This window comes from Aquarana catesbeiana, linkage group LG01, assembly GCF_042186555.1.
Source record: "Aquarana catesbeiana isolate 2022-GZ linkage group LG01, ASM4218655v1, whole genome shotgun sequence".
Lineage (NCBI taxonomy): Eukaryota > Metazoa > Chordata > Amphibia > Anura > Ranidae > Aquarana > Aquarana catesbeiana.
In genome coordinates, this window is record NC_133324.1 from 669,653,388 (window position 1) to 669,675,953 (window position 22,566).

The window sequence follows — 22,566 nt, forward strand, 5'->3', positions numbered from 1 at the left end:
CTTCAGTCTTCTGCTCCCCAAGTACACTGGAAGATCACAGCTGTGGGGGTATGCAGGGGCAACAGATTGAAGATTTCAAGCAACAAAGCAGCCACCAACACAACGAACATCTCTATCATTTTCACTCATTGTAAGTACTATCTTGGTGCTGAATTTAAAAAAAATCACTAAATTTAAGCTTTAATACAGTTATTTTAAGCAAACAGTAAGCTTCCTAGTTTAAGTTCCACTCTCTGTTTCCTTAAAAGCCACTTGCCTTAAAGTACATTTTCTTCTTCATACTGCAAATCTTCTTGTTTAGATATGGGTGGAATTACAGCTCCAGCTGTATTTTTATGCCTGTTTGGATGTAATCTCTGTAGGACTCAATAGACCTCAACACTACAGTCACATCACCACCTCCTTTTCCTCCTGGCCATTAACAAAACATGCAGCCCAGGCTTTCATATATTAGTGTGTGTTGTGTTAAGGCAGCTCATCAAAATCAATGGGTTGCACTATGGTGCATTACTGAGCATTTCAGCATGCTTCAATATGTGTGCTGCCATGGTGTGTTAGGGTGACATTCAGAATGATTGGCACCGTAACCCAGCAAGGAATACAGTGTGCATAACCACACATTGCAGTAACATGTTTCCACAGTGCATAGCTATAATTGGGCCCCCAGTGTATGACTACTACATTTTGGAAACTATAATAAAGCCTTGCATAACTTGTTTACAGCATTCATAAACAGGGCCATTTAACCACCCTATGTAACCTTTTATGTAGCTGCTGGGGGAGGAGGAAAGGAGAATACTATCAAACAAGGTTTCTCAAACTTTCTTGTACAAAGGTTTTTATTGAACAAATAAATCAACATGTCAGTACAAAGAGATAATGAAAGACACATTTAGTGCACATAGTCCAGAAAATGGTAAGCTAACATTAATAATGATCTAGAAAATTAGAGTCTGTGACAGGACAACAAATTACATTTGGCTATATATGAAATCCAAATACACTGACACTCGAAGTGCCAGGGTCTGCCACGATTCAAACATAATGGTGATGTATATAAGACCAACTGAATACAAAATGAAAAATGTATAGAATATCTCATTAATGCGAAAATAAGCATAAAAAAAATAAAAAAAATAACAAGTATTCACAAGATAATTCACAGCATGTGTCTGAGCCCGGTAGGACAAGGCCTGTGGGCTATAAAAACTCAAGAAGGAGGGAGTAAAAAGAGAGAGATTAGAGAAATTACTGAAGATAGAACCCGAGTGAAGACAAAGCAAAAGTATAGAATATAGAAAGTGGGGGAAGTATCAGAAAATGAAGAAAGAAAAAGAAAAGAAAGAAAAAAAAAAGGGGGGGAAGCGGGTAGTCCACGGGGTGGGGAGGACGGAGCCGTACTAAAGGGAGTGTAAAGTCGAATCAAACCGGGAGGGATGGGAATATATTACCCATGGTTGCCAAACCCGAAGGAATTTATAATGCGTGTCTGATGCCACTGCCGTCAGTTCTTCATTAACCATAATATCATTTATGCGATTTTTAACTGCCTCGAAGCTGAGAGCCGGGGATTTCCAGGCCTTTGCTATGGTTAATTTAGTTGCAGTAAAAATGTGGGATGCCAATTGGCGTTCTGGTCTCAGCAGCTCCACAATCAGTTTCCCCAAGATCGCTTCAAAAGGATCCCTTTTTATATTGGTATGGAAGAGGTTGCGAAGCAATGCATAAACTCTGACCCATAATCTACAGACCCTGGGGCACTGCCACCAAATGTGTGCCATTGTACCCTCCTGGGAACACCCGCGGAAGCATAAAGGAGAGTAAGTTGGGATAAAACTGGCCAATCTGGCTGGAGTGTAATACCATCTATACAAAACCTTATAAGCGTTTTCCAAAAAAAGTACGTTTTTGGAGCATTTGGACAGTGTGATAGTCATGACCTGCCAGTCCTCAGGGTCCAATCTCTTCCCCAATTCCGCCTCCCACTGAAGGTGGTAAGGTCGCAGGGGTGGTCTTTTGGAGCGTATTATAGCCGCATATATTAAGGAAATCAAGCCCGAGGACTGGGGTCGCGATCTGCAAAGACTTTCGAAGGGAGTTAACATGTAGGGGGTGGGTTGAGATTTTATGAGGGTGTGGAGGAAATGGGAAATTTGTACATAGCTGTAATGCTCCCTAAGGGGGATATTGTGAGATGAGCGCAGGGCTGCAAATGGGATTATCTTAGTAGGATGGTGAATGGTGAAAGGCCACCATTGATCCTGTGTATAACACCTGCCGGTTGATCCTAGGTTTTATGGAGCCCCAAATAAATTGCATGATTTTGCGTTGATGTATTCGAAGGACATATGAAGGGACCTGGACCGGTAAGTAGTATAGTAGCTTCGGAAGATATGTCATACGAATGGTCTCAATCCTCCCAAACCAGAATAATGGAAGGGTGGACCAGGAGTCAAGCATGGCCGTCAGTTTACGAAACAGTGATGGGTAATTGGCTTGGTATAGATCAGTGTATTTTGGAGTGAGCCGGATCCCAAGATAGGGTATCGCTTCCAACCATTGGAAGGGGAATGTGGATTGCAGAGTCCCTAACACAGAGGAGGATAAGTTGATAGACATTGCTCTAGACTTATTAGAGTTAACTGATAGGCCCGAAAAGGTAGCAAAAGTGTCTAAGAGTGAAAACAAATTCGGGAGAGAAATTAATGGTTTGGTGATGGTCAGCAGGATGTCATCCGCAAATAGTGATAACTTATGCAGAGTGCCTGCCACCTCCACCCCCACTATGTCGGGGTGAGATCGGATGGCCTCCGCTAAGGGTTCCGGTTTCTCAAACTTTCTAAAGGGCCAGTTCACTTACCCAAAGACTTTAGGTGGGCTATACTGTGCCAGCGGAAGAGGAAAATGAATTGGTGTCAGTGGGAATAAACAATGCGACAGGCTCGGTGGTCAGCGGGAGTAAAAACTGACCAAGATTGGGTTGTTGGCAGGAGTAGAAAATACCCTAGCATCTGTTGTCACAGAAGAGAGAGAACATATGCCCCATCCTTAGTGTCAGTGAGAGAAATAGTGCCCCAGTAGCCAATTGAATGCATTCAAAGGGCTGCAGTTTGGTGGCAGCTGCTATAGAGTGTCACATGAGTCTGCTGGGACCGCTGACATCACATTCAGGGAGGCTGTAGGGCTTTTGGTCGTCTTCACAAGAAAGGCTTATACAGATAATAAAATAAAATACAATAAATGCACATATAATATTGTGGGAAGATTTGTGTTGAAATTAATGGTCTGGTGACAGGGTCTCCTTAACTCACAAAAACTTATGAACCTTTGCCTCAGTGCCTTATGAAGCATTCATAAGGAATTCTCTTTAAACACCATGCTGATATTTAACTTAATTTTAACTCAAATTTGCATTCAGGAATGTTAAACATTTGAGAATGAAGTGTGTGTTTTAGAGGCTAGAAACAGAACTAAAATTAGCCAAAGTAAAATTTAACTTTATCTGTCAGAGTTACATCTAAGAGAACAATTTCCATATGTTGCTTGTCAGGATGATAAGTGTTTTAAGGGGAGTTATGGGCCATAGAACAAAAAGCAAAAATGACTAATGGCAATGGAAACCAAAACCATGTTCACTATTGTCAGTAGGAAAGTTGCACTTATGTAGAATGTAAATTCTCACTTTTCTGTATATGAAGTATATGAACTCCTTTAATGTGAAATATTTTCCTGATCTATCTGCTTGCAAACTTTATATTTAAAGACTCCCATGTTACAGCCCCACCCTTCCTGGGGTCCTCTACACTTTAAAAAATAAATATAAATGCATAGATACTTTTTTTGCAAGGGTCCTTTGGTCAGGATGGATGAATGGCGTTGCCAATCATTCAACCCAGAAGAATGGCGACAACAGACATCTAAGGGTTGAGTTACTAAAAAGAGAGTGCAAAATCTGCTGCAGCTCTGCATAAAAACCAAAGTTTTTTTTTGACAAGGCTTAACCTCCCACGCGGTGTGGTTATTTCAGATTTTTGATGCTCAAAGCGGTACAATGTTTTGGATGGAAATTTGGCATTTTATATTGTAGGCCTGTAATTCTTAAGAATAACTCACTTAAATCTGTCCAAACAAGAGTCTAGTAGACATCCCGGGTATGATAAAGTGTGAAACATGAAATCATAAATTATAATATATTAAATAACTATAAATAATTATAACAAATAATAATATAATAATAATAAAAATGATTCAATAATGTAATCAAATCAAAAACACTGAAATTTGCTCAGTTGCAGAATTGTCGCTGTCATTACTTTCAGTGTTTGATGACGGATTTCCCCACCAATCACTATCGCTCAATTCTGCAAGTGATTCTAATTTATTATCTCTGTTTTCTAGCTGGTCTAAAACCACTTTTGATGTAAAGGGACACTTTTTGGTTGCTGTGGACAATCTCCAGTTTCCAGGCAGAAAGAACAGTATATATAATATAAAACTGCATGCAGGGCATTGGACAAACCACTAGGGACAAAAGGGATGTGAAATAATTTGACACAATAATGTAATCTGTAAGATTACAGTGTACTGTATGTATAGTGTGTGTGCTCTGTCCCCACACGTCGCAGCGCTCGCAGGGAACGGGGCTCGGCACTGTGATAGATCCGGCGGAGGACACGGCTTGCACACAATGTGGGGAGACATCGCAGGATCCTGGGGACAAGGTAAGTAACTTTATCTGGATCCTGCGATGCAATCCCGAGTGTGGCTTGGGGTTACCGCTTTTGGTACTGAAGATTCACCGCAAACCACACTCGGGAATACCACCATAAAAGTTAATTAAACAAGCTGAATTTAGAAGCTGATTGGCTACTGTGCACAGCTGAACAGGTTTTGCACTCTCTAGTGTTAGTAAAGCATCCTCCTAGTGTTCATCACAACTAGTGGTGAAAAGGAATTGTTTTGAGGGGACAGTTCCAGCATAAAGGTGAGTGTTACAGCAAAAGCTCTTTTTATGTATTTAACTTTTACTTGTCTATTTTTTTCCTGAAGTCTTGCTTTGAAGGTTACTTGTGCGGACAGAAATAACAGATCAGCCATTGCTGAATAATCTTCAAGGTGCAATATTGTCTTTAAGGCTTTCATCCTGATCCTGACATTACAACCTAGTGCATCAGTAACCTGCATGCAGCCAGTGAAGTCTGAATGAATGAACTCCTATTCTGTAGACTTATACTAGATTAGTAACCTACTAACTGACTTGTATTAGTTGTGCCTGCAACTTTAACCACTTCAGCCCCGAAAGAATTTACCCTATTCCTGACCAGAGCACTTTTTGCGATTCTGCACTGTGTCGCTTTAACTGACAATAGCGCGGCCGTGCGACGTTGTACCCAAACAAAATTAACGTCCTTTTTTTCCACAAATAGAGCTTTCTTTTGGTGGTATTTGATTGCCTCTGCGTTTTTTATTTTTTGCGCTATAAATAAAAAAAGAGCGACAATTTTGAAAAAAAACGCATTATTTTTTACTTCTTGCTATAATAAATATCCCCCAAAAATATATAAAAAAAACTATTTTTTCCTCAGTTTAGGCCGATATGTATTCTTCTACATATTTTTAGTAAGAAAAATCGCAATAAGCGTATATTGATTGGTTTGCGCAAAAGTTATAACGTCTACAAAATAGGGGATAGATTTATAGCATTTTATTATTATTATTTTTTTACTAGTAATGGCGGTGATCTGCGATTTTTTTCGTGACTGCGACATTATGGCGGACACATCGGACAATTTTAACACATTTTTGGGACCATTGGCATTAATACAGCGATCAATGCTATAAAGTTGCATTGATTACTGTAAAAATGTCACTGGCAGTGAAGGGGTTAACACTAGGGGTTAACTGTGTTCCCTGGGAGGTGATTCTAACTGAAGGGGGAGGGGACTGACTGGAGGAAGTGACAGATCGTGGTTTCTAGCTAATAGGAACACACAATCTGTAACGCCTGTCAGAACAGAACAGGGAAGTGTGTGTTTACACACACTTGTCCCTGTTCTGTCTCTCCTGCTCACGATCGCTCGTGGCCGGCGGTCATCGTGACCATTGGCCACGAGCATCGGCACCCCTACTGTGCTGCTGCGCTATCCCGACCCCGTGAGCCGCCGTATAGCTACGACGGCTCGCGCAGGGGAGCCAACCTGCTGCAGTATAACTGCGGCGGTTGGTCGGGAAGCGGTTAAAGGACTTTAGCAATGAAAGTCCCATATATTTATTGTATTCACAGGTTTACTTTAAATAGACCGGTATCAATTAATAAGAAGTTTGGGAATAAAAAAAACAAACATACTTACTTACTAGGGATGGGCTGTCTGTTCGGGTCGAACATGAGTTTGACTCGAACATTGGCTGTTCGCCTGTTCGCCGAATAGCGAACAATTTGGGGTGTTCGCGGCAAATTCGAAAGCCGCGGAACACCCTTTGAAAGTCTATGGGAGAAATCAAAAGTGCTAATTTTAAAGGTTAATATGCAAGCTATTGTTATAAAAAGTTTTTGGGAACCTGGGTCCTGCCCCAGGGGACATGTATCAATGCAAAAAAAAGTTTTAAAAATGGACGTTTTTTCGACAGCAGTGATTTTAATAATGCTTAAAGTGAAACAATAAAAGTGAAATATTCCTTTAAATTTTGTACCTGGGGGGTGTCTATAGTATGCATGTAAAGTGGTGCATGTTTCCCGTGTTTAGAACAGTCTGAGAGCAAAATGACATTTCTAAAGGAAAAGAAAGTAATTTAAAAGTACTAGCGGTAGCGCCGGCAGCTATAATGAATTGTCGGGTCTCTGCAATACTCATAAATAGGGATGAGCTTCGAGTTCGAGTCAAACTCATGTCCAACTCGAACATCGGCTGTTCGCCAGTCCGCCGAACAGCGAACAATTGGGGTGTTCGCGGCAAATTCGAATGCCGCGGAAAACCCTTTAAAAGTCTATGGGAGAAATCAAAAGTGCTAATTTTAAAGGCTTATATTCATGGTATTGTCATAAAAAGTGTTTGGGGACCTGGGTCCTGCCCCTGGAGACATGGATCAATGCAAAAAAAAGTTTTAAAAACAGCCATTTTTTCGGGAGCAGTGATTTTAATAATGCTTAAAGTGAAACAATAAAAGTGTAATATTCCTTTAAATTTCGTACCTGGGGGGTGTCTATAATATGCCTGTAAAGGGGCGCATGTTTCCCGTGTTTAGAACAGTCTGACAGCAAAATGACATTTCAAAGGTAAAAAAGTCATGTAGCCTCCCTGACGGTATTCCCGAGTGTGGCTCGGGGTTAAATTTCAGTCCCATTAGTGGTAACCCCGAGCCACACTCGGGATTACATTGCAGGATCCTGGTGCGGAGTTACTTACCTTGTCCCCAGGATCCTGCGATGTCCCCCGCTGTGTCTGTGGGCTCTGTCTCCTCCGAAGCCTCTCCGTACCAGGCTCCGTTCCCTGCGAGCGTTGCGACGCACGGGGCGGAGCCTGGCGGCATATTCAAAAAAAAGTACAAACCATAACACATACAGTACTGTAATCTTACAGATTACAGTACTGTATGAAATCCTTTCACATCCCTTTTGCCCCAATGCTTTGGCCCATGCCCTGCATGCAGTTTTATATGATATATACTGTTCTTTCTGCCTGGAAACTGGAGATTGTCCATAGCAACCAAAACATGTCCCTTTATGTCAAAAGTGGCTTTAGACCAGCTAGAAAACAGTGATGGTAAATTAGAACACTTGCAGAATTGAGCGATAGTGAATCGTGGGGAAATTTATTTTATTATTATTAAAGTCACATGATGACGTAACGCGTAGGGAGTGGCCGTAGACTGAGCGATACCGGAAGTGATGTGAGAGCGGCGTCCAGACGCCTTAGCAGTTGTTTATGCTTGTCTTTGAATTTTTTTATTGTAAGAGTCCATTTTAACTTTTGAAATAAAACTTGTGTACTTTAACCTACTACACTATTGGGGCTCTCTCTCTCTCCCACCCTTGTCCACTTCCACCCCTCTTCCCCCCCCCACTTTGCGGAGGATACGAGGCTATGAGATGACGTGGATGTGTATCTGCATTTGGGAGATCTGTTTGATGAAGTAGAGGACCCCCTGGTGGTAGAGATTAATATAGCGGTTCAAATTCGTATTTATGGCTATATGCTGGCACTTCAGGCAATTATAATCTTACATCTGATGGCACGGAGGACTCCCTGGTGGTAGAAGTTGGAGCAACGCAACGTAACTGACCTCAATTCATCACTATAGGCTGTTTTATCAGGTTATGAAGGTGAGGGCTCTGTGAGCATAATTTGTGGGATTTAAACTTCTCCTTGTCCACCGAGTCTTATATTGGAACTCCTTTTTTATATTTTTTCCTTTTGGATATTTTTTGAATAACGTGGTTAAGAGACTATTACTATTCTAAATCATTTGCCCTGGGATTTTTTATTATTTTATGAATGTATTATTGTGTACACTTGCACTGTTTTTAACCATTGAATTAGTTTGTCACTTTATTGATTTACTTTCTTTAGTGAAAAGTTCTTTTATCTTACACTGTAGCGCGGGATCACTTTATAATTAGTATTTATTGAGAGTGGATTGTGATACACTGAAGATTCTGCTGGAGGCAGCTGCTGTTTAGTTATTTGATTGCACTTAATGCACTATATGCACTTTGAGATTGGATTACGCACGATAGGATTTTGTACTAAATTTTAGTTTATTCACCAATACATCGTAGTAGCGCGAAGGCTCTTTATATTTCCATTATTATTATATTATTATTTTTTTAATTATTTATATTTATTTATTATATTATAATTTATGTTTTTGTGTTTCAAACTTCATCATACCCGGGATATCTACTAGACTCTTGTTTGGACAGATTTAAGTGTGTTATTGTTAAGAATTACAGGCCTACAATATAAAATGCCAAATTTCCATGCAAAATAATTGTACCGCTTTCAGCACCTAAAATCCGAAATAATCATACCGCCAGGGAGGTTAAACTACTCGCGACTATTAATGTATTGCCGGTCCGACAATACACATAAAAGTTCATTGATAAAAACGGCATGGGAATTCCCCACAGGGGAACCCCGAACCAAAATTTAAAAAAAAATGACGTGGGGGGTCCCCCTAAATTCCATGCCGGGCCCTTCAGGTTTGGTATGGATATTAAGGGGAACCCCACGCCAAAATTAAAAAAAAAACGGCGTGGGGTCCCCCCAAAAATCCATACCAGACCCTTATCAGAGCACGCAACCTGGCAGGCCACAGGAAAAGAGGGGGGACGAGAGAGTGCCCCCCTCCTGAACCGTACCAGGCCACATGCCGTCAACATTGGGAGTGTGCTTTGGGGTAGCCCCCAAAACACCTTGTCCCCATGTTGATGGGGACAAGGGCCTCATCCCCACAACCCTTGCCTGGTGGTTGTGGGGGTCTGCGGGCGAGGGGCTTATCGGAATCTGGAAGCCCCCTTTAACAAAGGGACCCCCAGATCCCGGCCCTCCCCCCTGTGTGAAATGGTAAGGGGGTACAAAAGTACCCCACCATTTCACTAAAAAAGTGTCAAAAATGTTAAAAATGACAAGAGACAGTTTTTGACAATTCCTTTATTTAAATGCTTCTTCTTTCTCCTATCTTTTTTCTTCTATCTTCCTTCAGTTTCTTCCTCCATCTTCTTCTTTTTCTGGTTCTTCTGGTTCTTCTGGTTCTTCCTCCGGTGTTCTCGTCCGGCTTCTTTCCCCGCTTCTTCTTCCATCTTCTTCTGGTCTTCATTCGGTTTTCTTCCTCCATCTTGTTCTTCTCCCTGCTTTTTCCTCTTCTTCCTCCAATCCTCAGCTTCTTCTCGTCCGCATCTTCCTCTGGTGTCTTCTTCCCCACTTCGTTCTCCGGACAATCCGCATCCATGGGAGGTTCCCGCTGTGTGACCCTTCTTTTAGGTAACCGGGTGACCCTGTCCCCCTCTGACATCACGGGGAAAGCCATAGAGAAGTCCTTGTGAAGTTCCTGTGCGTCAGAGGGGGGCGGGGTCACCGAGTGGCCCTGCCCTCAGTTATATAAGAACTGTCAGAAGAACAGAAGTGTCACACAGTGGGAACCTCCCATGGATGCAGATCGTCCGGAGAACAAAGCGGGGATATCAGATAAGAGTCTGGTATGGATTTTTAGGGGGACCCCACGCCATTTTTTAAAAAATTTTGGCGCGGGGTTCCCCTTAAAATTCATACCAGACCTGAAGGGTCTGGTATGGATTTTGAGGGGGACCCCCGCCCAATTTTTTTTTACATTTTGGCGCGGGGTTCCCCTTAATATTCATACCAGACCCAAAGGGCCTGGTAATGCACTGTGGGTGGAACCCCAGGCTGTTTTTTTCAATGACTTTTCTGAGTATTGCAGAGACCCGACAATTTATTATAGCTGCCGGCGCTACCGCAAGTACTTTTAAATGACTTTTTTTTCCTTTAGAAGTGTCATTTTGCTCTCGGACTGTTGTAAACACGGGAAACGTGCGCTACTTTACAGGCATACTATAGACACCCCCCAGGAACAAAATTTAAAGGAATATTTCACTTTTATTGTTTCACTTTAAGCATTATTAAAATCACTGCTCCCGAAAAAACGTCCGCTTTAAAACTTTTTTTTTGCATTGATACATGTCCCCTGGGGCAGGACCCAGGTCCCCAAACACTTTTTATGACAATAACTTGCATATTAACCCTTAAAATTAGCACTTTTGATTTTTCACGTTCGTGTCCAATAGACTTTATTGGTGTTCGCGTGTTCGAATAAATTTTTTGCCTGTTCGCATGTTCTGCTGAAAACCGAACAGGGGGGTGTTCGGCCCATCCCTATTACTCACCTAGGTGAATGCAGCATTGAGCCGATGCTGCCTCTGCCCCTCGTCGCCTCTAATACCGAAAACTGAGCGATCAAAAACAGCTGGTCGCTCAGTTCTCGGGTCCACTCTGAGCACATAGTGGTGACTATTCACTGCTCTGCTCCTCCAGTGCTCACTGAAGCGCTGGGCTATGGAGGGGGCTGGAGCAGCTGGCTCAGGCTCTCAGCGTGGCACTGAGAGGCTGAGTCAGCTGTCGGTCCAGGCATCTGGGTTGATCCTGACATTAACGTTGGGATTTCTCCAGAACCTAGACTGGCTAAGTGAAGCCAGCCAACAGCGGAATTTAGTCTGCTGTCCGCTGAGTATGGCTCACATGAGTGCAGAATTAAATGCACTCCTGAAACCCACAGGTGAAGTAACGCAAAAAGAGAAAATGTTTGCCTGTCCTGTTAGTGGCACCCACATATAGTCTGCCACTTTATGATCCTCCTCCTCATTGCTGGAGCTCACCTGGTATAAATCCCCAACTTCTGGGACATCACTGCCGCCAGCTGCTTGATTTCCCTTGTCTGCATGGTCAATGTGTTATCTTCCTCATCCTCAGTATCTGAAACAAGTAAAATGATATATATAAAGCCCCCCCTGCATAAAAAAGAATAAACAATATAATATGATAAGCTTACAAAATCCATCCCAGACATTTGCTATTTTACATTAGATTGATCAACTTAATGGCAGTGTTAATTTCGTTGACTAAAAACGACTAAAACATTTTAGTCGACTAAATGAATATTATTTTAGTCGAATAAAATACAACTAAAACTAAAACAACTGAGATGACTAAAATGGGACTAAAACTAAAATGGCATTTTAGTCAAAAGACTAAGACTAAAACTAAATTGAAATTTGACTTCCAAATTAACATTGGTCTGTAGTGCATGTTCATACCGCAATTCCATAATAAATAACATATTAGATTTTTCACTCCAGCAGTATATAATGAGTTTGGAAATTGTAGAGAAATGTTAACTAATGCATTACAATTTAATTACACCTATTCGATTTTAGATGACTAAAATGAGTTTGTACTAGTGATTTTAGTCGACTAAATTGTACTGAAGATTTAGTCGACTAAATATGACTAAAACTAAAACAATTGCAAAAGACTAAAATGGGACTAAAACTAAAATGTCATTTTAGTCCTACGACTAAAACTAAATCGAAATTTGCTGCCAAAATTAACACTGCTTAGTAGTGACTTCACAGCTAATACAGACAGTAGCCTATACATACAGTCACTTCCTGTTCTGGATTATCAGCCAGATCAGACGGCAGTCATCCTGTGTTTGTGGGTACATTTAGGACTCATGTACACTGGGCTTTAGATTCTCTCCTCTGAACACCTTTTACTCCTAGCAGGAAAAAGCTGCCTAAAAAAACATGCCTAAAGTCGCATATTGCACACACGTTTAGAGGAGTGCTAATTTTAGCAGCAAATTTCGATTGCGTTTTAGTCCCAAACCAGTGTTTTTTTTATCCACCACATACAAATCACAGGAAGTTTAAAATAAAAATAAAAAAAATATAAACACAATTGCTACATATTATATGAAACTTTTACAGTACACTTATAAATACTAAAATAACACCAGGGCCCATTAAAATTACAAAAAAAGAAAATGAGCATCAAATTACAGTTGATGTTTATAGCAATCATTCTGAAGAATAAAAAAAACTGTGAAAAAGCTCTCATTTTGTCGCTCTAATTTTAATAAAGCAACCCTACTATGACTTAAACAGGTATAATGTTCTTGTGAGTGTGGACCCTGCATGGACATGTATATCTGGCTTGTTGCTTTGGAAACGTTTCTGTTTGTTAAATTATCATTGGTGAACTGATTAAAATATGGAACATTTTACTATTTCTTTTTTTTTTTTAAATACAAACCAATCAGTATTTTTTTTGCACAGCATACAACTAACTAGCAAGGACCACGCCTGGTCAAAATGTTGGGGTTATAGAGGTTGAAAACATTTCTTTTTATCAATACAAAAGCGTCATTGTGATTGGATACACAAACGCCAGGGGTGTTAATGTATACCCAGAGTAAATAAGAAAAAGCAAATAATGTCACGAGATAGGCAAATAGTGGTGATAATCTGAAACATTTTGGAATGAATCCATCTGTTAGCTGGCCTCAGACTGAACGAAATGCAGCCCTTTCAGCAGAAACTAGCTGAATTCAGATCCATTAATTGGCAGGCTGGTTGTTCTGAAGGCAATCTATTGATCACCTATAGTACAACCAGCATGCCTTTTTTTTCTTTTTGTATATCACTGCCAGTGGTAGTGATCATTGTATTCTAATGGTGGGGACCGACCTCCCCCTGCCAAAATACAATAGCACTGTGGGAGGGACTGACTGTGTTGATGGGGGAATTGAGTTTTATTTGTTCCTTCAATCCGTGGTTGAAGGAAAGAAAATTGCATAATACACTAAAAACTGTAAGGGGTAGTAGAGACAGAGGAAGTATAGGGTGAGTTCATTCAAGCAGCTTATGGTATGTAATATAGAAGATTTCTTATTTCTTGCAATGCCCATATTATTATTTGTGGCTTTAGAGGATTCTCTGGTGCATATATTCATAATGACTTTGTGGGGCTGATTTACTGATGTGTGAAGTAAGGTAAATGTAAATGACATCTGGTCATATACAGGATAATTTCACTTTTTAAATAGTAGAGCTTCTTTAAGTTGCATTAAATGCATTTGAATGATACATGTTCTAATCAGGTATATTTAGCAGAAGTTAAATGTGGAAGTGTTATTAAACATTATTAACAAACTGTAATCAGTACATACATTAACTACCTGTAAAGTGACAAAGGACAAGCATGTCCAGATATAAATCAAAAGCAAACATGATGCAAATGCAGCCCAAAGCTAGAGGCCATATTCTTACTTATTTTACACTGTATTGGCAAAAGCATAGGCAGCATGTGTATGTGCTTGCTACTCCGCGGTGCTGGAGTGTAGCACCAGGCCTTACAACTTTGTAACTGAAACAAGCCTTGAAAATGCATCACAATTATTGGGTGACAAAGATGCTACTTGGTTCTTGCCTTGGTATTTACCAAAAATTCATTAGAGTGTAAGTTTAATTGTTCTCCCATTGAGGGATTTTCCTTAATTCCTGCTCCAGGAATTTAACCATCTCTAAGCTGGCCATACATGGATTGAAATTCGGACAGTTCAGCAGGGACAGGCTGAATTTTGCTCCATGCATGGGCACCCTGCTTGTACACAAGGTGACCTATCGATCAACTTGTGTACAACCAGCCTGTTGGGTTGTTTTTCGGTTAGTGCTGCTGGCTATAGCCGGCAACACTAATCATTGTGTTCTCTAACCGGGAAGGCTCCCCGTGCTCCTTACTGGCAGAACACAATAGCGCTGTGGGTGGGATTCCCCCATCAATACCGACTGTGTTGATGGGTAAATCAAGCAATTTTCCTCCACCCATGATGGAAGGAAAGACATTTGCTTTATCTATGACCTGCCTTAGACAGTTGTCACTGGAATAGGTTTCTCCATCCCCTCTATTCCTGTTACAGTTACAACTGTAAAATTTAGAATTTCTGTCCTGGGGACATTGGTCACCTCCCCAGTGGGTAACCTCCTCAGTGAGAAGAATGACAAAAAGAAACCCAATAATTCTAAACCCCCAACGAAATACAAAACCAAAAACAATGTACTGGATTTAGGTACACTTTATACAGTTACATTTTGTATGTGAAGCTTTTTGCATATTTTTTACATTATTTGTTGCCATGTTACCAAGGATCTGTTTGCGTCAGCAGGGATTTCACCATATGAAACTCTTCGATATATATTTGCAGGTTTTCGCTATCATATTTTACAAGTTCATTGCCCACAGTATTTACTAAACATTCTTTATGCTGTAGAACAACTGTAAAAATTTTATACATGTCTAAGGTAAACACATGCAAAATTTATTGTCTGTCACTGCACTTAGTGTGATGAAGTCTGGCAAAACGGACATTTATATTACAATGATGAACACCCTATTAAAATGTGCACTTGATTTATTGGTTTATCTAGCTTCTTCTTTCTTTGTGTTTTTTGGACTTTATTTTAACCTGACCAATTTTGTTCACTGTTAAATCATATTATTCTAACAAAGAAATGAATTATGCATCAACTGAATGGCTATATTATTTTGTCTTAGTTAGCCTTACTTCTCCCTTTCCCTTTAGACTAAAGGCTCTTCGCTCTTGGTTACATTATCATAACCCTTTCATGTTTATTTTGAGGATTCTCAAATTGTAAAAAAGCTACAAAACATGTTACCACAGGAAAAAATAAGCATTGGCATGTGTCAGTTGAATTGACAATAATTCTATGACTAATTGTCATACCAACATATAAGGACTTTGTTTTAAGGAAAAATTCGTTTTTTTATTATTATAGGCTGACTAATGCTCAAAAAAGTTTCATTTCTTTCTAATATTTTAAATCTTTTACTATTTTAATAGTGTAATTCTATCTGATAATTACACTATTGAATAAATGGCACTACGCATTCCCTTGCATCACAAAATGAATGAATCAGAAGCAGGGATATGCTTGCACTGCAGGTCCACAGGTGCAGCTTTCTCTCCAGCAAGGAGAACAGTGAGCAGCACATTAATGACATCAACAAAATCCAACTTCAAAAATCAGGAGACTAACAGTCAGAACAGTCAGAAGCCTTAGATGATCTTAGATTCACATGTAAATAGCTGTTTTGCTCATCCTGTTATGTTCTTTTTATTGTGGACTAAATTAAATAAATGTGTCAGATTTTGGAAATGCATGTGTGGAGTTCTGACATATTTTTAAAGGTACTCTGAGACCATCCTGATCTCAGCTGCACTACCTACAGAGGTCCTGCTCTGGAAGAAGCAGGTAGCTGGTGAAATCTGAAAAGTCTAAACTTACATCTTACTCCAGGTCAATAACTGACCAGGTATTGAAGCCAGGGTCAGGATGACAGCACCAGAGATGAGAGTCTACAACTTAAGAACCAAGTCAGCAATTGCAACTCCTGTTTCTCTCTTACCAGTTCTCTTTAAAGTGGTTGTAAACCCTTACATATACCCGCACATGAAGTGATTGGGCTCAGGTGATACACAGAGATGAAACAAATCATCCTATATCATTAGTATCTGTTTATCTGTAGCCATCACTTCTCTACATCTGTTCAAAGTGCAGAATTTATACAGCTTGTCTGAACTTACACGAAAGCAGGGGCTGGAGACCTGAGGTTACACTCTACAGAGCTCAATGAGGAGAGCTGAAATCTGATTGGAGGGAAGGGACACACCTCGCTTCACACAGCACACAGGAACAGGGCTGAGCCTGTCAATCAGACCTTGTCACCTTGTGAGCATAGATAGATAGAGGGATATGTTTGTTCATATTTCCAGCCTGAGATTTACAACCACTTTAAAGTGCTTGTAAACTCTAAAAAAAAAAAAAAAAAAAAAAAAAAACCTGCAAGACAAAGGCATAATGAGCTAGTATGCATCGCATACTTATGAAATACTTACCTTAGATGGAAGCTGTTGCAGCTGTCCCCGTACACTGATGTGACCGGCGACATGTCTCGCAGAGTTATTTCTGGGTTCACAGGCTCTGGCAGTGTAATTGTCCGGAGCTGCAATGACGTCAATCCCGTGCTTGCGCATGAGAGCCGCCGGTCACGGAACAGCTCCTGATAAAACGGCACAAACGAACTGTTTCTTCAGTGCACATGTGTCAATGAGGTCGGTACATCCGGATACAGTAAATATCTCATAAACAGTGCAAGTTTAGGAGATATTCACGGTACCTATAGGTAAGCCTTATTATAGGCTTACCTGTAGGTAAAAGTGGTGTAACAGGATTTACAACCACTTTAATATTTAATCAATGAATATGAGCATAGAACATATGTTAATTTGTAAATAAAATAAGTCCTAAGGCTCCATGCACACTAGGAGCAGAAAAAACGTCAACGTTTTTAGCTTAAAAAAAGTGACATAAAAGACACATATAGAAAGCATATTTTACAAAGTTTAGGTGAGTCTGTGATAGTTTAAGCATTTTAGTTTATAGGCGTTTTTTGCACTACACGCCCCTCTGCAAAAGTTTTACTCCCAAAATAACCAGAATGCATTTCACACTGCATTGCATTTTTACTAAAAAACGTTGAAACTTGACCTTTAGAAGAGATAAGAGGAGTTTAGGAGAGACTGATGTTTTTACAGCTCCTAAACTTCTCCAGAAAACGCGATAGAGAAGGGTTTTTTTGCTTGCCTCTGAACGTCCCTGACAGAAAACACCTGTAGTAGTCATAATGTGCAAAGACACATAGAATACAATAGAAGTGCTTCTAGAGGCAAGAGAAAAAAACGTCAAACACCTGTAGAATCAATGTTTTTTAAGTCCAGTGTGCATGGAGCCTAAATGAAAATAGAAATAGAAGTAGATGACAAAAGACTAGCAGTTAGACTTATCAGTATCTCGTATGCTAACTGGCCTAATTCATCTTCATGGTAGATTAACTTGATAAAATGTTGACCTGATATAGGCTTAAAAGATTACTAGTAACAGTTTGGAAATGAAAGCTACAACATGCCATGTGTCAACACTGTAATGATAACATTAACTTAGCAAGACCGTTATAAGCTGGTTTTAAGCCTGCTTAGCCTGATTTGGGTTTCCAGTGTATAAATGATGTGAATGAGTTCACATGGAGCATTTTCAATGTATCCTAAGAAAAGTTCACATCTAGAAAGGCTTATTGGCATTGTGACCCACCCACAACCACCTTAGTGAAAATGGACACCTATTCTTCTCCACTATTTGTGTCTGGTTTATTTTTAAGTTTTACTGGTTAACATATATGCTGTTTCTCACTCTCTTCTTTCTCCTTCTCCTCCTATTTGTATCTGATTTTTTATTTTTTGTTTTCTTTAAAAGGTAGAATAGTTCTTGATACATGATTTGCATCAGCTTGAGATAATTGTAAAACTGTGGCACTTACACATATTGCTGATTCAGGTAGTTTATGACATTTTCAAGAAGCCATGGCTTACTGTTTTTCATTACTTGCCTAAGCACGTTATAGAGTCCATAGTTATAATTATGGATAATTTGTTCAATTTGTAAATATTTTACACTTAATTTCTCATTTTAAGCATCTTGGGAGTATCCAGCATGATAGTCAATTGCTGGCTTTAAAACCCTAGTTGGAGCTGGAGCATGGCTTCTAATGCATTCTGTTGAATTGAGGCAGAAGAGAGGGAATAGAAACATGTTATAACTATGGCTTCCCCATCAATCAAAACTAAAAAAAGGTAGTTATCTGGGAACCATGCAATGCTTGCTATGGTTTATATAAGTAGAGGGAGCCAAAGGAAGGTAAATATAAGCTGGTGGCGGTGAAATCAATAAAGTCAACTTGTTGCTTTAACCAGATTTGGCAAATTGCTCAATTTAGGCTGATCAAGCCGGCGTCTATGTCTCTTCTTATTTACACATTTATTGATAAATCTTTTTTTACAGTGTGAAAAGATGCGGGAACTGCTACTTCCTAAGCCAGTTGCAGAAATTATTGGATTACTTGAATGATTCACAATCTGATTAAACTTGCTGTGCAGGATATGCCAAATAAATCCTACTTTCCTTTTAGGTGCACTGCCCAATTATTGCAAGGGACACTTAAAGTTATTGCATGATCTTGAGCGAAAATCTACTATCCTGTATACAGTGAAGGACAGATGGCCTTATGCACTCCAATCGGTATAAGGTATCACAGGGGGCACGTATGTGTAAAGTGCACTTTAAACTACAATTGTCAATCTTCTGCAATCTGTATAGTATAGTGGATGATAAGAAGCATGCAGTTTTCAAACATTTCAACTGTTGACCAATACCCAGGACCCGACTTCCATCACTGGAGCTTGTAAACAAACAACCCAAGGCAGCACCCATGTGCTGGGATCACTCCTTTTATTGTTTTACTTGTCCTAAAGAATATTGAAGCAATGGGAATCAATTCCTAAAAGAGCATAGAAATTCACTTTGCAAACTAGTTTAGTAAATAGGGTTAAAGTGTGTTCACTGTGAATACCAAATCATTTGCAAACGAAATTTAAAAAAGCTGAATATGCTGCTGGCATATGGAGGGAGCAATCATCACCAGGACAGGAAAGCACATACAGTAATAAAAACATTAGTAGATGTTTCCTTGCTTTGCTAAAAATGTGTTCTTGAAAATGTAACCAATGCTCTTTTATTTCACAACTATATCTCCCTAAATATAAAAAAATAAATAATTGCTTTATCTATAAATCTACAAATTCATTGAAAAAAATATCACAGTAAAAATGATACATTTTTAAACTCACAAAATATAAACTATAATATATTATACTTAGTGCCAGAGAAAGCCCCAACAATTGTGGAAATGTTCAAGTGTCCATGCTTTCTTATTCCACAAGTCTAATATCTCCACATTGCAATTTGTGGTGGATTACGATATAGGGTAGATCAAGAGATGTCCTGGTTCCCAAACTGCAGGGGGTCCATGGAGATGCTAAAAAAGTTTCTTTACTTCGGTACTATTCATAGTAACTCAATTTCAGTGTTGCTAGTCTTTAGACCAGAAATGGTAGAAGCAAAACACATAATGACTCTTATGTGTGATTGCATTAAACTGAACCCATGAACAGAAAACAGACCTGGGCCCAAGGTATAATTAACCCACTATTACCTCCATTTTTTTCACCCATCTAGATGAAAACATGCCAATCGCTTTGGATGTATGTACAGTATATATACTGTACGTTGTATAACATCTATTAGGCCCCTTTCACATGGGTGGATAGAATTCAGCTTTTAGCTGCGGATAGATCAAATTAGCTACCGCAGCTAAACTCAGACAATGCTTTCCTATGGCCCCATTCACACACTGAATTTAGTAACGGTTTTGTTACATGGGGTTTTGTGTGGTTAGAAAAAATAAATTTGACTGCATCCAGGACAGATTTATTGCAGCTATCTGCACATAACTGCAGGTAATTGCAGTGTACTATTTCACCTGCAGATAGCAGTGGCAACGAGGAAAGAAAAACAGGAAGCACATCAGAAATGGCAAGAATGTTCCAACGCAGCTAAACGCAGCTATACGCAGCCTCATGTAAACACAAGTAAATGCAGCTAATCGCAATGTACAACTGCAAGCGATCGCTGTACCTGGAGTCTTGGAATTTCAAAATAAGAAAACATGCTTTTAACAACAGCAGAACAGCCGTCCATGTGAAAGAGGCCTAAAACATTGTATAACTCCTCTACAGGGTTGGCAATTTCTTCCTTTCCACTCCTTTCCCCTCTGTATCTTTTTCTCATTGAGAAAAAAAAATATGTTAAGAATTCCATCAAGCTGCCCATGCTGCAATAAAGATTATTTACTACAAAACTCACCAATCGCTTTGGACCTATGTACAGTATATATACTGTACCTTGTATAAAGTCTATAAAGCATTGTATTACTCCTCTTCAGGCTCAGCAATTTCCTCTTTTCCACTGCTTTATACTCAGTATATTTTTCTTATAGAGAAAATATATGTTAAAAATTCCACCAAGTTGCCCATGCTGCAGTAAAGCTTATTTACTACAAAGGTTACCTTGTCCAATGCAACAGTCCAAGGGCAAAGTATAGTACCAATAGCAATCCACAATAATCCAGCCAATGCTATTCTAGCATTAAGTAAGGGGAATTCTGATTGGATGCTATAAGTTACTACCCTTTCTGTTTTTTTTATTTTGGTCATTTCACTGTAAAATGACAAGCCTGATAGTGTTGGGTTGGCATTCAATTAGGTGCCAGATGTGTCATGGAGAGGAATGCTTCTGTTTGCACTATAATTCAGCAAGCTCTTACTGCAAAGGATTTGAATGCATGCATTAAAATAGAGCATGTGGTTGAAAAATATTATGGGACAATCTGATTTTGCCAGTTTCCCTAAATTTACATTATACTATAATTTCTAGAGCACAGACAGGAAAGATGACCTGCATTAGCTCAGGAATTCTATCCCTGCCCATTTCTAAGAGCATTTTTTACTATTATATTTTGATTCAATTTTATCCATTACATTCGGCAGATTTATTAAAGTGTTTGAAATTTATAGCAGTCTACTTTAATTGTCATGCTTAATAAATATATATTATTTTAGGCTACAGCTTGGTGCACTTAAGGTTTTGCGTTCTTTCCCAGCTTCCTATTTTACTGACATTATATTTATTTATTTTTGGCATAGATGTGACATATAAATTATTTCAAATGCTGAGATCATCTAGTTCAGAAAACTCGGTTGCTGATTTATACTATAAGGGAGATTCGGTTGCTGATTTATACTATAAGGGAGCACATGAATGTGATAAGTGAAAGGAGAGGAGATAAATTATAAGGCACAATCTTAGTAAATCATTTTAGCCTAATATATTTAATTTGCGTGACTGTGAATATTTTAGTGTATATTTAGGAACTTGAATTGCTCTGTAAATGCAGTCAGATATTTTTAATTAAAGGGGAAAAAGGGCATCAGCCCACCTAGAAATTTTCAAGTAATGGATACGTGTAAATAGTTTGAACCAAGATGCTACACATGAGCTAAAATCTCAATCTCTTTGGTTCTCTAGGAAACCTTGTTTTAAAGACCATGCTGGCTTCATCCTGTTCATAAGATTGTTTAAGGATCCTTTCACAGCCGAAATCCCTCCTGATCTATTTCTTTTTATTGCACTGCAGCACACATTGTGCACTGTGGTGTGCTGTAGGGCAGGTGCATTCTGTATTTGTGTCGGGGTGCCATTCAAAATGAAGGGCACCAAAATGCACCATAGCACGAAGATATGGATTTTAAAAGGAAAACTAAAGAAAACTCTTTTTAAAAATGCTTGGCTGTCATGCTAATGCTTTAGCATCAATACTTTCTTAGCTACTAAAGTGGAACAGGTACAAAATACAGAATTCTGCCACTTTTCTGACACTCATATGCTACATGCTTTTTCCAGGTTTATGTATCAGATAGACTTAAGCAAATGTCAGTCAGGTACCTGGTGTTTTCAGAATGAGGACAGCAATGACAGCCCCCACATTTCTCTCATGCCATGTGCAGCACCCCAGCCTTTGCCACAATGTGCAAATTGCAGGAAATGTACAGATTAAATATCACCAAACAAAAACTGTTGCAGCTTACTAGGTGTGAGTTGAAAAACATGTAAGGTGAATGGTCATACCTGTCAAAATTTTGTAATTGTCTTCAACCACGCTTGTTACCTAGGCCAGATAGCTTAGCTAAGTCAGTGACCTTACTTTTCTCCATTGTAGTTAAGCAATACGGTTTAGTCACCAGGCTGCTCTAGTCTGCTAATTGGACAATAAGTAGCAGCAGCACAATGCACTAGTTGCACCTATTTGGCGCAAAATGCTGACCCTCCCAGTGTAGACTCTACTATGCAGGAGTATAAAGGAGGCTGGTATCTAATATTTGAATTTTTCTGTTTATGTTGATGAAAATACATATGTATTATTGCAAATCTGTAGTATGGGGCACTAAAATATCCAGTCTCTT

The 22,566-nt window shown here is 39.4% G+C and overlaps 1 long non-coding RNA gene across 1 annotated transcript in view; it reads right to left on the bottom strand.

The window, feature by feature from the left end:
- Positions 1-22,566, bottom strand: part of LOC141110741 (uncharacterized) — a 34,846-nt gene that overhangs the window by 7,813 nt on the left and 4,467 nt on the right. Inside the window, exon 2 of the long non-coding RNA XR_012236330.1 lies at positions 11,390-11,486. This is a non-coding gene — a long non-coding RNA (uncharacterized lncRNA). The remainder of the gene's footprint in view (positions 1-11,389; positions 11,487-22,566) is intronic.